Genomic DNA, 16948 nt, shown 5'->3' with positions numbered 1-16948 from the left:
ATTCCATCGGCCAACCTGGCTCTGATACCAGTTGAAGGAAAAATATCCCGAATTGTCCGATAAAATCGAATGCTAGGCATGAAAATCAGTTTTAAATTTTTATTTATTTATTTATAACAATTATAAATCTTAAACATACTAATATGTAAACCATACCTCGATCCTGCAGCGGAAGATGGTCGAGGTAGACCGAATCTAGAACTGTGGAGTGATTGATTATACCTCTATTTGATTTTGATGAGCTCAATGTATTTGAGTATATTTCATGTTGTACTAATAAATTCAATCCAGTGTTTCAGGCAAATATATGTGAATTTATCTTTAAGAGCATCGAGCTTTTGTTCAAGATCTTTTGGCTAAGTGTTGAACTCAATTAAGCCAAAGTCTGAAGCTCGGGTCGACTCTAAGTATTTCAGAGGTTCTGGCACAAGCTCGAGTCGACTCCGATATACTACGAGTCGACTCCGACTGAGAACAGACAGAAGGACAGAAAGATGAATTTCAGATCCTGTCACCGAGTCGACTCCGATGCTTGTCGAGTCGACTTCCGACGGTTCTAAGTCGACTCCAAGGAGTAACAGACAGAAAGACAGAGAAGTATTTTCTAGACCCTGTTACCGAGTCGACTCTAGAAGGATTCGAGTCGACTCCAACGTTTGGTGAGTCGACTCCTAAACATGCAAGAGTCGACTCTTAGAGGAAAGTAGACTAAAAGGTAGAAAACCAAACAAAGTGACTCTGTGAACGAGTCGACTTCGAGAATACGAGAGTCGACCCCAAGTCAGCCGAGTCGACCCCAACAAAGTGCGAGTCGACTCCGAGGTAGTTATCAAAAGACAGAGGATCAGTTTTTGGGCTCTGAGAGCCGAGTTGACTCCAAAATAATCCGAGTCGACTCCGAGGCAGTTCAACTCGAAAGACAGAGGATCAGTTTTCGGACTCTGAGAGCCGAGTCGACTCCAAGATGATCCGAGTCGACTCGAGAGAGAAATGCAGAAAAATAGATCTCTAGAATCCTGAGAACGAGCCGTCTCCAAAAGTGCCGAGTCATCTCCGGATATTGGCGAGTCGACTCCAGGTTTGGTCCGAGTCGACTCCAGGATGGGACAGCACTTTAATTCAAATCCTGAACAGTGGGCGAGTCGTCTCCAGTAAAGCATGAGTCAACTCCAGCAACAGCCGAGTCGACTCCAGATCGAGCGAGTCGACTCCGACCCCAACGGATACATTGTCAGGAGGTGCAGACTGTGTAGAACGGCCACAAATCAGTGTCTAACGGCTATTTTTCAAAGAGGACTGTTTAAATAGCCAGAGTGAACAGTAGTAGACATCAAGAGAGTTACTCCATCTGTGCATTAAGTGTTTTCCAACTACCAAGAGTCTATTGAGAGAAAAGATAAGCAAAAGAAGGAAGAAACGCATTCAATACATTCCTAGAAGTCTTTCCTTCGTATTCAAGGCTCTTCCTCTGACATCAGATCTTCAGTGCACTCAAAGAGGAGACTCAGAGTTCGAGAAGCCCTTTCTTCCTCTTCCAAAAGCTGTTTGAGGGCTTCTAACTTTACTCTATTCATATTGATTCATATTTGCTTATTAAGAAGCTTTCCTTGTATCTTTTTCCAAACTGTTTTTCTTACTTGATTCAATTAGGGGATTGAATCAAGGGTTGTAAGGTTTGTTGGTGACCCGAAGTTAAAACCAACGGTGTAAGGGTTCGATTGTGATCCCGAGAAAAAAATCGGGTGGTTCTAGTCGGTGAGCCTGTGAAAACCGACCGAGTTCGTTGTGATCTCACGAAAACAACAAGTTGGATTGTGAACTTGTAAAACAACCGGCTGTAATCCAAGGGATTATAGTGAACTCCCAAGTAAAGCTTGGGGAGTGGATGTAGGAGCAAGGGTTAGCTCCGAACCACTATAAATTAGTTTGTGTTTGTATTGGCTGCTGTTCTCTCTCTCTCTCTTCATTCACTTCTTCTAGTAACTTAACTAATTTGCTTGCAATAGATTTAGTTAATTACTAATTATAGTTTTTAATTGGTCGAGAATTAATTCAAACCCAATTCACCCCCCCTCTTGGGGTGTCTTCTTGGGCAACAAGTGGTATCAGAGCCGGAGCTCTTATATTAAAAGAGTAAAAGATCAAAATGACAACCCCTTTTGGATCTTCTCTTAGTGAGGGGAAATCCTCCAATAGGCCTCCATTCTTCAATGGAACTAAGTACACCTATTGGAAGACTAGGATGAGAATATTTATCCAAGCTCAAGACTATGAAGTTTGGAACATCATAGTTAATGGACCATACATTTCTTCTATTTATGTAGACAACATTACTATACCCAAGCTTGAAAAAGATTGGGATGACAATGATAGAAGGAAGGCACAACTAAATGCCAAAGCAATGAATGTACTTTATTGTGCCTTAGACCATAATGAATTCAATAGAATCTCTACTTGCAATTCTGCAAAAGAGATATGGGACAGACTTGAAGTGACCCACGAGGGCACGAATCAAGTCAAGAAATCCAAAATAAACATGCTAGTTCACAAGTATGAACTATTTAAAATGGAATCTAATGAAACTATCACTTGCATGTTTACTAGATTTACTGATATTGTCAATGGCCTAAAAAGCCTTAGCAAAAGTTATACTAATAGTGACCTTGTCAGAAAAGTTCTTCGATCTTTACCAAGATCATGGGAAGCCAAGGTAACGGCGATCCAAGAAGCCAAAGACTTGAACAAGCTGGCACTCGAGGAGCTCCTTGGATCCTTGATGACACATGAGCTCACAATGAAGCAACACAGTGAAGAAGAGTCCTCCTATAAGAAAAAGGTAATTGCTCTTAATTCTACTTCTTCTAACTAGGATCCCTCTTGCAGTAGCTGCAGTGAAGAAGAAGACAATGAGGGAGATGAAGATGAGGCTCTTCTCGTGCTAAATTTCAGAAAATTCATCAACCGGAAGAAGTCTTTTCATCAGAGGAGAGGTTCCTCAAGTTCCTACAACAAGGACAAAGGTAAGAAAAGAGAAAGTGAGGGAATCGGTTGCTATGAATGCAAGAAGCCGGGACATTTCAGAATCGACTATCCCTTGCTGAAGAAGGGCAGCAAATACAAGAAGAAGAAAGCTCTTGTCTCCACCTTGACAGACTCCGATCAATCATCATCATCATCGGATGAGGAACAAGAGGAAAAAGCAAATTTTTGCTTCATGGCAAATGATGATGAGGTAATATCTGAAACACATTTAGATTTTATCTTTGATGAATTATATGATGCTTTTAATGAACTAATGGATGAATATAAGACAATAAACTTTAAAAATAAAGAATTGAAACTAACTAATCAATCTTACACTCATAAGTACGATAAATTAATTAAGGACAAGGACTCTATCATCAAAGAAAACTTAGAACTTAAAACAAGCAACCAATTGCTAACTCAAAAAACTAATACCTTAATTAAAGATAACGAAAGACTAACTAAGGAAGTTTCAGAACTTAAAAACAGTAACCAAACTATAAAAGATAATCTTACAAAAGACTTAAACTTACTAAAAACAGAAAAACTGAAGTTAACAAAAGAACTTGGAAAATACAAACCTATTGTAGAAAAGTTTACATATAGTTCTGAAAAATTGGAGATGATTCTTAATAGTCAACGAGCTATGTTTAATAGAGCTGGTTTAGGATATAAGCCTAAGAATAAGCAAAAGTTTCTTAAAATTTTTTTTGTAAAAGCTGGGGAAAGTAAAACTAAAAATATAACCTATTTTTGCTGTGAAAAAGTAGGACATAAAGTTAATTAGTGTGACCATAGAAAAATAGAAGCTAAAAAAAAAATTAAAAAGGTTTGGGTTCCAAAAGGAACCAACATAGCTAACCTTGAAGGACCCAAGAAAACTTGGGTACCTAAAATTGTATGATTTCCTTGTGTAGGAGTGTCTTGCAGCCAAGGTCGACAAAAACTGTTGGTACTTGGATAGTAGCTGCTCAAGACACATGACAGATGAAAAGGAGCAATTTTTCACCCTAGAGCCTAAAAAGAGAGGTGCTGTGACTTTTGGAGACGATAACCAAGGTCACGTCGTTGGCATAGGTAAAGTACAAATTACCTCTTCAACCTTTGTTGATAATGTACGATTTGTAGATGGTCTTAAGCATAACTTACTTAGCGTTAGTCAATTATGTGATAGAGGTTTTGATGTTCTGTTTAAGCCATCTCTATGCATCATAACCAACTCAATTGACAATAGCTTAGTATTCAAAGGAATAAGACGTGGCAATGTTTATGTAGTAGATCTTGAAGATCTTGCCAATAATAGCCGTTGCCTAGTAGCTAGTGATTCTAAAGTCAATGATGTAAGTTGGTTATGGCACCATAAATTAGGCCATGCAAGTATGGATACAATATCAAAATTAGTTAAAAGAGATTCTGTGATTGGTTTGCCAAAGCTAAAATTTGAGAAAAATAAAATTTATGAAGCATGTCAATATGGCAAACAATCTAGAAGTTCCTTTAAATCCATAAATTGTGTCTTTACTACTAGACCCCTTGAACTACTCCACATGGATCTTTTTGGACCAACTAGAACCACAAGCCTTGGTGGAAACAAGTATGACCTTGTCATTGTAGATGATTTTTCTAGATACACATGGGTCATATTTTTAGCTCATAAAGATAAAGCATTTTCAGTATTTAAGAAATTTCATAAGGAAGTAACTAACTCAAGAAATGCTTCAGTTGTAGCTATTAGGAGTGATCATGGAACGAAATTTGAAAATCATCTATTTGATGAATTTTGTAGTAAAAAGGGAATAACTCATAATTTCTCTGCACCTAGGACACCACAACAAAATGGAGTGGTAGAAAGAAAGAATAGAACCTTAGAAGAAATGGCTAGGACCATGTTGTGTGAAAGTAACCTCCCAAAGTATTTTTGGGAAGAAGCCATTAACACATCATGTCATATATTAAATAGAGTTCTTTTAAGACCAATTATAAAGAAAACACCTTACGAACTTTGGAGAGATAGAAAGCCCAAAGTAAACTACTTTCATGTTTTTGGGTGTAGGTGTTTCATTCATAATAATGGCAAAGATAACTTAGGCAAATTTAATTCCAAATCTGATGAAGGTATCTTTTTGGGATATTCTACATCAAGTAAAGCTTATAGAATCTTCAACAAAAGAACCCTTGTTATTGAAGAGTCTATACATGTTGTTTTTGATGATACTAATGATGTCTCTTCTAGCAAGAGAGTAGCTCTTGATGATGATGCAGGGATACTTGAGGAAAACATGAATGGCATGACATTACAAGAAAATGAACCGAAACAGATTGGAGACACATCAACAAACCAAGAGGTAATTGTTGATCATGGGCTTACAAAGGCTTGGAGGTATGCTCATGGTCACCCTAAAGAATTAATCTTAGATGATCCATCTCAACCTGTTAGAACTAGAGCCTCTCTTAGAAACTTAAATAATCATCTTGCATTTGTTTCACATTTAGAACCTAAAAACATAGAAGAAGCTGAAAGTGATGTAAATTGGATAAATGCTATGCAAGAGGAACTTAACCAATTTACAAGAAATAAAGTATGGAACTTAGTTGAAAGACCCACTGAATATTCAATAATAGGAACTAAATGGATTTACAAAAATAAACTTGATGAAAATAGAATTGTGATTAGGAACAAGGCTAGACTAGTAGCAAAGTACTATAATCAAGAAGAAGGTATAGATTTTGATGAGACTTTTGCTCCTGTAGCTAGACTTGAGGTAATTAGATTGTTACTAGCATTTGCATGCAATAAAGATTTCAAATTATTCCAAATGGATGTAAAAAGTGCCTTCTTGAATGGGTATATTAAGGAGGAGGTTTATGTAGAACAACCTCCTGGTTTTGAGAATCATCAATACCCCAATCATGTTCATAAACTAAACAAAGCACTTTATGGTCTAAAACAAGCTCCTACAGCATGGTATGAAAGACTTAGCAAATTTCTATTAGACCATAAATTTTCTAGAGAAAATGTTGATACAACTCTATTTTTGAAAAAGAAAAACAAAAATATGTTGGTAGTGCAGATTTATGTAGATGATATTATTTTCGGTGCTACTAACAATCGCCTTTGCGAAGAGTTTGCTGAGTTAATGCAGAGTGAATTTGAAATGAGCATGATGGGAGAGCTGAATTATTTTCTCGGACTTCAAATCAAACAATCTAAGGAAGGAATTTTCATCAATCAAGCTAAATACATCAAGAAAATGCTAAAGAAGTTTGATATGGATGGAAACAAGTCAATTGGCACTCCCATGAGCTCATCATGCAAACTAGACAAAGATGAATCAGGTAAATCAGTAGATCAAAAGCTGTATAGAGGTATGATAGAATCTTTACTATATCTTACAGCAAGTAGACCTGATATTATGTTTAGTGTATGCATGTGTGCTAGGTATCAATCTAATCCTAAGGAATCACACCTAATTGCAGTAAAGAGAATCTTTAAATATCTAATAGGAACAAAAACCATAGGTCTATGGTACTTTAAAGAATCAAGCATAAATTTAATAGGGTACACTGATTCAGACTTCGCTGGTTGTAAACTTGATAGAAAAAGCACCAGTGGGTCTTGTCAATTTTTAGGAGAAAACCTAATTTCATGGTTTAGCAAGAAACAAAACTCGGTTGCACTATCTACGGCTGAAGCCGAATATGTTGCTGCCGGGAGTTGTTGTGCTCAAATTTTATGGATCAAACAATAACTTGAAGATTATGGCATTAAACAAAATAAGATTCCCATAAATTATGATAATACAAGTGCCATAAATCTAACTAAAAATCCAATTCAATACTCAAGAACTAAACATATTGAGATAAGACATCACTTCATAAGAGATCATGTGTTAAATGGTGATGTAATGCTTGAATTTGTTTGCACTGATGATCAACTTGCTGATATCTTCACAAAACCCTTAAGTGAAGATCGATTTTGTATTCTTAGAAGAGGGTTAGAAGTGATTGATCCATTCGTGTGATACTTGTTGGAATCCCTCGCACGCCGCAGAAAATTTCAGAAAAATTCTGCGCGCAGCGGAAGACATGCGCGAGATTCCGTTCATCGCATGAACATATTTTAAAACCGTCATTCGTAGATAGATTAGGATTAAATACTTTTTATATGATTAAGAAGATCAGATCTTCACCTTGTGCGGGTAGATGATCACCGCAATCTGATGATCGTGGTATTTGTTGAAGGTTCGCTTAAAGCCGCACACGCGTCCGGCCTCTACAGGTATCCACACGAGGAGAGGACCGATTGAAGCCTTTGAATCTCTCCGGGGTGCTAGCTCCCTTGCAGAGAAGACTTTGGATGGATGAATCTCTTTCTTCTTGCAGCAAACAACTCCTTGATTGCTCTCCCTTGAACAAGAAGGATTGGAGAAAGAAGAATGAAAAGGAAGCAACAAGTTGCAGCCTTTTTATTTTGGTGGAAGAAGGAAGGGAGAAAGGAGAGCCAACGCCTCCTCCCTTTTTTTTTTTTTTTTTGTTGGCGGCTGAAACCCTCAGAAAGGAGGGTGCTGTTCACGGCTCAAAGGAAGAGGAGAGAATCCCACGTTTTTCCAAAGGAGGGGTTGTGCAAGGGGCCCGCATGCCCTCCTTTTGAAATCTCTAAGCGTGAGCTCCTAACTTTTAGGAGCTCATGTTTATCCTTTTTTTTTTTTCTTTGCATTGCGGCTGAAAAAACCCAAAAGAGGGAGAGGGGTTCACGGCACCAAAAGAAAAAAAAAACTTTTAAGGTGGCAGCCCCTATCCTTCTTTAATTTGGGTGTGGAGCTCCTAAAATTTAGGAGCTCCAACCTTATCCTATAAGGCAAGAGGAAGGGTGTAGCCCCTCCCTCTTTTTCTTCACGTAATCAGCCTAGGGAGGGGTACGCCCCTCCCTCTTCTCCCTATCACACACACGCCTCACTTAATCCAATTAAGTGGGGCATGGGGACCATTTACAAGGTGGGTCTAATTCTCTTCCAAAGAGGATTGAGTGAACCCAATCTTTCTTTCCCTTTAAATCCTAATCTAATTAGAATTTCAATTAAACCATGACTCAATTGAACTCTTGAATCCTAATCCAATTAGAAGTCATCTTAATCTATTAGATTAAAATTAATTAGAACTTAAGAACTCCTAATCCAATTAGGACTTATTCAATTTCAGTCATAATCTAATTAGGACTTTAGAAATCCTACTCCAAGTAGGACTTTAATTTAATTTGAAATCCTAATCCAATTAGGACTCTAAGAATCCTACTCCAAGTAGAACTCGTAATTAAGTCCAATTAATTAAATCCAATTAATTAAATTAAATTGCAATCCAATTGCAATTATTCCTTCTTCAACTCACTAACTCTTAGCGGGTTAACCAATTATCAATCAAATTGATTATTTGTGATTCCTAATCACAATTCAACCATCGGATCGGTCAATACCTCTAATGTGTGTGACCCCATAGGTTCTATTCTGTCTGGTAGTGAGATATATTGCGATCTCTATCACAATATCATTGAAAACTCCTTTCAATGGGTTGGAACAATTCCAACTCAACTCACCAGGGACCATCGATCATCAAGATAGTCCCTGTGAGTCTCACCATCCACCAGTGACACCTAGCAGCATGTAGTGGCAACCCAGCAGAATGGAATGATGAACCTCTAGGTGCAGTTATCATATGATATGGTCCTTCTATCGTGGATCCCTACAGGACGGAGGTCATGGATAACTCGTCAAACCCCATCGTCTGTCATATGTCAAGATTTATTCGACTTAAGTTCGAGAATGGAAAACTCCTTTTCCACTATACATACTACCCCGGCCGAGGATTTACGAACTCAGTCTCATAAATCACATAGGATCTCTCTTAACCTATCAAGATCGATAGATTCCATCTAGATGCACTCCTACTCTTACAATGAACCTACTGCAGCCAATCTGCACCACAAGAACCCAATTGGCTAGGGCTCATGTTTATGTGCTCGTCAAACTACAGCAACCTCACTGTGAATAGCCGAGGCATCGCAAGTCAAAGGACCAGTCATACAACTACAGCATCAAGTAAGTCACTGACGAGTGGATAGACATCCAAGTGACTACTTGCTATGGTCACGCTCAGTACCCTTGTTCTCTAACAAGCACTTGCACAATTGCTCCAGTGTCGCCACACTGTGGACTCAAGACTCGTCCATCAAAGAAAGCGATCTGTGCACTAATCTCAGCGGATCGATCACCGTCCTCGTGATGATCCATCGATCAGGAGCAATTCAGAAATTAATCACCAATGACACATGCCTCAAATTCTCAACTCTTGAGAATATGCGTCATCATCTTATTAATTTCTTGGACGATTCATGGACACATAAGAACATGAATGAAAAGAATGCCCATTCTAATAAATTCATTATTAGGTCAAGTACAAATTTATGTCCCAGAATAATATAATGCGTCAGCCAAATTGGCTTCTAGGGCATACTTCTAACAATACTCCCCTATAATTCATTGATTTTGATGATTAGCTTATATTGGATATAGGATTTCACGTCTATGGTCATCAAATCATTCCTTAAGTTATAAAGATTTCCATATCTCTCTCCTTTGGCACGGAATTAACTGAGTTCTTTGGTTATGTGCCAGAGTTCGAGTCGACTCGAATAGATTTTAGAGTCGGCTCATGGGCGAGTCGACTCGCGCATATTTTGGAGTCGACTCGCGACATACCAGAGTTGACTCGAGGTCGGAAATCCGATTTTTAACCCTAATCGAAACATTTATTCTTCACTTCTATTTTCGGTCGCCACTGTTCCAAAACCCTAGAGTCGTCTCCGACCTCATCTCCAACCCATTTTAGGTCCTTTCCCTCGAGTTCTCTTTCATTTCTCTTGTCCATTCCTCGGTTGTTAGGTCAAAATGCCTAGGAAAGTCGTTGTCCCGAGCCGGAAGAGACCTCTTTCCGCGAGCGGCGCCGAGCAACGGTCCAAGGCACGGAACGAACCCGTGAGGCCACCACCTCCGGTTCCTTCCTCGCCTAGGCCGGTTCCCTCGCGTCCGTGCGCCGAGAGAGCAGTCTCTACTGGGAGGAAAGTCAACTTTGACTTCCTCTCCCGAGAAGGGTTCACCCTAGGGCATCATCTTAGGGCTCAAGGGTTATAATTCTTCTGTTCTTTAGACCTCCCTACTTATCCAGGGTTAGTTAGGAAATTTTATGGGACTGTAGCCCGAGGTAGTGGTGGTATCCAGGGAACCGTAGCGGGTGTCTCTATTGTTATCTCGAAGGACTTCATTGCTCGAATCCTCTATCTCTCCCGAGAAGGAATTTTTCTACTCATCCCCATGATAGGACTGAGGCCCTTACGGCCATCTTAGGGAGCCCACCTCAATCCCCTATCGAGGAGGTGTCTGCAAATCAGCTTTCAGCTGAAATGCGGCTCCTCCTAAGTATCATTTCTAGGACCCTCTTTTCCAAAACTGGTAGGTTTGACTTCATCTCTGAGAGAGACCTAGCATTGATGTTCCACATTCTCCAAGACACTCCCATCAACTTTCCCAAACTCATCTGCAAATATATCTGTGAACCCCTAGATAAACCTAGGTTGAGTCTCCCTTCTGGCATGCTATTCACACTCTTCTTTAGGGAGTTAGAGGTCCCTATCTCTGAGGGGGAACCCTCTCGTTCACTTCGAAACACTGATCACATGGGTGAGGGGACTTTCCACAGAATGGGGTTCCATAAAGTCGAAAATATCTGGGTTAGGAAAACATCTTCATGCACACCTTCCGACCCCACTACTCACCATTCACCTAGTCCTGATCATGATCAGGACCACTACTCAGCTCCTCCCACTTTTTCTTCCACTTCTGGTCCTTCATTCCCATCTACTTCTGCTGGACCATCTACAGCTCCACCACCTCAGCAACCTTTAGAAGTCTAGATCAGCATTGAGCAGCTCCGGGAGATGAGACAGGAGATTGTGAGGGAGCTGAGAGATGATTTATTGAGAGAGCTCCGAGGTCCACTGAGTGCTCCCTCCACTGACGTCGTTTCCTCCTTAGCAGCCGTGTCCAAGATGGTAGCAGACCTGAAGGAGAAAATCTACAACATAAGGAGCCTAGTCCAAGCTCAATACTGGAATATTAGCGACGTAAAGGATGACACGAGGAAGATGCGAGATAGCATCAGAAACGAGCTAGGTAGCCAGAGTCAGGGTGCAGAAAGGCTAGCAAATGCCTTGATCTCCAAACTTGACACCCTCCAAGAAAGTGTGACCCAGCTCACTTCGATACAGTCTAGAGCCACCTCGGAGATCATCGAACAACTAGGGAATGTCTCAGGGGGGATAAGCTTGGTCATCAAATATACTAGACTGAGTACGGGAGCCACATCCTCCACTACAAAGAAACCCTAGTGTATTTTTTTGATGTACAGTCCCTTGAGGACTTTTTCTGTTATGTAATCACACTTGTACTCAAATTTGACTTTAATACAATGAGTAGAAATTTTCTTTCAAAATTGTGCAATTTGAGTTCTTATACTTTTCTGTGTTTTGTGCTTTTTTACTATGATGACAAAAAGGGGAAGAAAATATGTTGAATTAAAATGTAAAGGGAATCACTAAAATGAAAATCCTTAAAGCAAAAAGTAATTTGTTCTTAGTGGATTTGATACCTCGAGGCTCATTATCTCTCTGTTGGGGCTCCTCAAGGAGTAATCTCCAGAATCTATTCAAGGAATATTCGGAGATTAGTTGAATCATACTCAAGAACAAATTGTCAGATTTTTTCTCTGAAAGTAAGAATTTAAGCTCAAAAGCTTCAAGATATTAAAAGAAAATTCAGAGAACCTAAACAAAATTGAATGCATATGTTGAGGGGGAGAATCTGAAATCTTAGGAAAGAAAATTCATTAAACACATATAAGCCAAACAATTGATTGCATGATATGAAGGCTTATATAATTTCAAATAAAAGGAGGAGCTCTAATTTCAGGATTTACTGATTCATACATTTAAATTTTGGATAAATTAAATGACTAGACATTTGAATTCATTTCAAAACTTTACTATAAATCATCTTTTGGTTGAGCAATTTCCTTTACAAATACTCAATGTTTTGTCATCATCAAAAAGAGAGGAGATTGTGGAGTGATTGATTATACCCCTATTTGATTTTGATGAGCTCAAAGCATTTGAGTATATTTCATGTTGTACTAATGAATTCAATCTAGTGTTTTAGGCAAATATATGTGAATTTATCTTTAAGAGCATCAAGCTTTTGTTCAAGGTCTTTTGGCTAAGTGTTGAACTCAATTAAGCCAAAGTCTGAAGCTCGAGTCGACTCCGGAAGATTGCGAGTCGACTTTAAGTGTTTCAGAGGTTCTAGCACAAGCTCGAGTCGACTCCGGTACACTACGAGTCGACTCCGACTGAGAACAGACAGAAGGACAGAATGATGAATTTCAGACCCTGTCACCGAGTCGACTCCAAAGATTTCGAGTCGACTCCGATGCTTGCCGAGTCGACTCCCGACGGTTCCGAGTCGACTCCAAGGAGTAACAGACAGAAAGACAGAGAAGTGTTTTCTAGACCCTGTTACCGAGTCGATCCCAGAAGGATTCGAGTTGACTCCAACGTTTGGCGAGTCGACTTCTAAACATGCAAGAGTCGACTCTCAGAGGAAAGCAGACTGAAAGGCAGAAACCAAACAAAGTGACTCTATGAACGAGTCGACTCCGAGAATACGAGAGTCGACCCCAAGTCAGCCGAGTCGACCCCAACAAAGTGCGAGTCGACTCCGAGGCAGTTCAACTCGAAAGACAGAGGATCAGTTTTCAGGCTCTGAGAGTCGAGTTGACTCCAAGATAATTCGAGTCGACTCCGAGGCAGTTCAACTCGAAAGACAGAGGATCAGTTTTTGGGCTCTGAGAGCCGAGTCGACTCCAAAATGATCCGAGTCGACTTGAGAGAGAAATGCAGAAAAATAGATCTCTAGAATCCTGAGAACGAGCCGTCTCCAAAAGTGCCGAGTCATCTTCGGATATTGGTGAGTTGACTCCAGGTTTGGTCCGAGTCGACTCCAGGACGGGACAGCACTTTAATTCAAATCCTGAACAGTGAGCGAGTCATCTCCAGTAAAGCATGCGTCGACTCCAGCAACAGCCGAGTCGACTCCAGATCGAGCGAGTCGACTCCGACCCTAATGGATACATTGTCAGGAGGTGCAGACTGTGCAGAATGGCCACAAATCAGTGTCTAACGGCTATTTTTCAAAGAGGACTGTTTAAATAGCCAGAGTGAACAGTAGTAGACATCAAGAGAGTTACTCCATCTGTGCATTAAATGTTTTCCAACTACCAAGAGTCTATTGAGAGAAAAGACAAACAAAAGAAGGAAGAAACGCATTCAATACATTCATAGAAGTCTTTCCTTCGCATTCAAGGCTCTTCCTCTGACATCAGATCTTCAGTGCACTCAAAGAGGAGATTCAGAGTTCGAGAAGCCCTTTCTTCCTCTTCCAAAATTTGTTTGAGGGCTTCTAACTTTACTCTATTCATATTGATTCATATTTGCTTGTTAAGAAGCTTTCCTTGTATCTTTTCCTAAACTATTTTTCTTACTTGATTCAATCAAGGGATTGAATCAAGGGTTGTAAGGTTTGTTGGTGACCCGAAGTTAAAACCAACGGTATAAGTGTTCGATTGTGATTCCGGAAAAACAATCGGATGGTTCTAGTCGGTGAGCCTATGAAAACCGACCGAGTTAGTTGTGATCTCACGAAAACAACAAGTTGGGTTGTGAACTTGTAAAATAACCGGCTGTAATCCAAGAAATTATAGTGAACTCCCATGTGAAGCTTGGGGAGTGGACGTAGGAGCAAGGGTTAGCTCCGAACCACTATAAATTGGTTTGTGTTTGTATTGGCTGCTGTTCTCTCTCTCTCTCTTCATTCACTTTATCTAGTAACTTAACTAATTTGCTTGCAATAGATTTAGTTAATTACTAATCATAGTTTTTAATGGGTCGAGAATTAATCCAAACCCAATTCACCCCCCCTCTTGGGTTGTCTTCTTGGGCAACATGAACGTTACTTCGTGAGGCCTAGATCTGTAGGCCCTCTACTTCGTGCGCACGTTGAACTTCATAGGAAGGTTGGACGATGTCTGTATTTTGCAAAAACACTTTTTGCAAAAAGGACCCTAGAAGAAAATACTTTTCTTTTCTTCTCCTTCTTCTTCTTCTTCCTTCTCTCCCGTTTCCAACCCGAGAGCTTCAATTCTGGACCGATTGCAGAGGAGAAGAGAGGAGACTAGAAAGCCGGATCTGAATGCTTGCCACTGGGAGAAGATTGTGAGAGAAGGACCACTTCTTCTCTCTTCCTCTTCTCCTTTAGAAAAAATCCCACCGAAGCCTCTGTCTGTGAAGTTTCTTCCAAAAATTTCACAGACCGATTTACTCTAATTTTTCCTCTCTTATTCGTTCTCTCTTCAAGAGGAAAACGTTGGTCTATCTATAGGCCAATGCAGAGAGGTTTTTAAGAGGAGTTATGAGCTGCTGTTATCGATTTAAATGTAAGATTGGTAACGTTTGTTTCAAAAACAAATGTGGAGAAAATCGTCCAATTCATCCGATAACAGCCGGATTTCAAAAATCAAATTTAACCGAAATGTAGCCAGTTCAAAATCAGACATTCCGGTCCAGACGGCAGAGCAGACGGAGGCTAGACGGTGGCGCGGTGTGGACACGAAGCCGGGAGGAAGAAGGCTTTGTTTTCTCCTCCCAGGCTTTTCTCCATTGCGGCTCACAAAGAAAATGTTAAGGGTCCATGAGGGGGAGTGGTCCACGGGTCCATAGGAGTTTGAAAACAAGTCAGCCGTGACTCCGATAGGTTCGAACACTAAGCCGGTAGTACATGGACTACTCCATGCACTAATCGAGGTGCCATCTTGATCGGTTCTTTCAATTTTGAAAATAAACCACGCAATAGCACGTATCCTGTAGGATGGTGATTACGGGTGTCGGTCCATAGGAATTGAAGAATAAGTTATTTTTCTTTTAAAAATAAATCAAGAAGAAGAATTTGCTAACTTGATTTAACTGAATTAAACTATGAGTGCGAATTAGAATTTATCAGAATAAATGGATCTAGGGTTTAGAGTCCACCACATAGCATTGCATCAGGGTTTGTATTCTTTATTTTTTTTTTATCTTTTGGAGAGGCATACAATATTGGCTACAAGCCTTTTAAAATAAAAACATAAAGAGTTTTAAGAAAATCCATCTTCGGTATAGCAAGAAGTGTCTACCTAATTATACTAACCTAGGGTGCAGTACACCTCATCTTCCTAGGCATGGATCATCTTAGACTACTTTAGCAAACATGAATAATAAATAGCATGCTCAAAGTTTAAACATCATAAAAGGATTTTTCATTGATAATAAGAATTTAAACAAGCTCCAAAATAATAAAGAAAATAAGAACTACAATGCCCTGATACATTGCTAGGGCTTCATCCAGCCCTAGACTAGACGTTTAGCCGAGCATGGCTTCCGGATGACCTTCCATCTTCAAGTGAAAGTCTTCCCCTCTCATTCTTCCCAAAATATCACAAAATATTCTCTTTCCCCCTCCTTTCTCTCTTTTTTTTATTTCTTCTTCTCTTCCTCTTCACTACGAAACAAGGCTCCCCTGTTTTTCCCTCAACCAAGCTTTCCGCCCCGTTCTTCAAACCGAGCTTTCCGCCCCCCTCACCGATGGCTACCCTCCTTCTTTATAGCTGTCTGGAGTGCTCGTTCGGGAAGGAAGAAGAGATCACGGCCGGCTGATTCCGGGGCGTGATGCCGGAAGGCAGATCGCGGATGAAGAGGATGAAGGGCCGCGGGATCAGCGGAATGGAGCTGGGGGGGATCTGGTCGCCGGCTGCACCACGGGAGGATAGCTGGGTGCACGGAAGGCGGCCTGGTTCATCGCGTGATACGTTGGGAGCATGCGTAGCTTGTCTCAGACGCCCGGAACGGCAGCTGTGCGGAGGCGGGGATGCAGGCGGATGAAGAGGCGGAGGATCTGGTCGCCGGCTGCACCGCGTGGAGGATTGGAGCGTCGGCTGTGACGCGTGGCTGGAACGGGCAGGGGGGCGCTCTATGAGGCGGGATCATGGGAAGGATAGATAACGAGAGGAAGGAGATAAACAGTGAAACAGTTTTAATATTTTTTTTATTATTATTATATTATTTCTCACTGTTCATATGAACAGTGTTTTTACGGGACACTGTTCATATGAACAGTGAATAAGTGATTCTCCCCGAAATTATTTTTATTTATTTTATTATATTCATTATTTCCCCTTTTTTTGTTTTAAATTTATAAATTTTATATGAAGGCAGGTAAGGAATTGGTTGGGAATTGACTTTGGGTTTGAGGTGGGTCATGATGTTGACTTGTCCTTGAGCCCATTGTCATTTAAATTTAATTCTTGCTAAGCTGCTTCAGATCGAACTCGACCAGACAAGATTAAAAACAGGATCGTGACCTAATAAAAAGGGTTAATCAAACCTCTGCCCCATACAAAATTAATTATAACTTTCGATCGAATTAGGACAAAAACCCATTTAATTATAACCTTAGCTTGACTACAATTCTATCAAGTTACCAAACCGGGTCAACACAATCTCCTCCTTATATGTTTTCCTGTAATTTTCATGAAAGATTGCAAACAAGAGAGAGACAAGTTCAGAGTCTGATTTAAGAAAAGAATTATTTACTTTTTACCATATTTTAAATTTATTTCAATGATCATTCAATTTCATGGTAAAATACGTATTTATTAGTTTAAGAACATTGATAAGTGCTATGAAAAGATAACTAAATTATAGATTATCAAGCACTTATCACATCTAGCA

This window comes from Phoenix dactylifera, unplaced genomic scaffold (genome assembly GCF_009389715.1).
Source record: "Phoenix dactylifera cultivar Barhee BC4 unplaced genomic scaffold, palm_55x_up_171113_PBpolish2nd_filt_p 000921F, whole genome shotgun sequence".
Lineage (NCBI taxonomy): Eukaryota > Viridiplantae > Streptophyta > Magnoliopsida > Arecales > Arecaceae > Phoenix > Phoenix dactylifera.
This window is presented reverse-complemented; position numbering follows the sequence as displayed.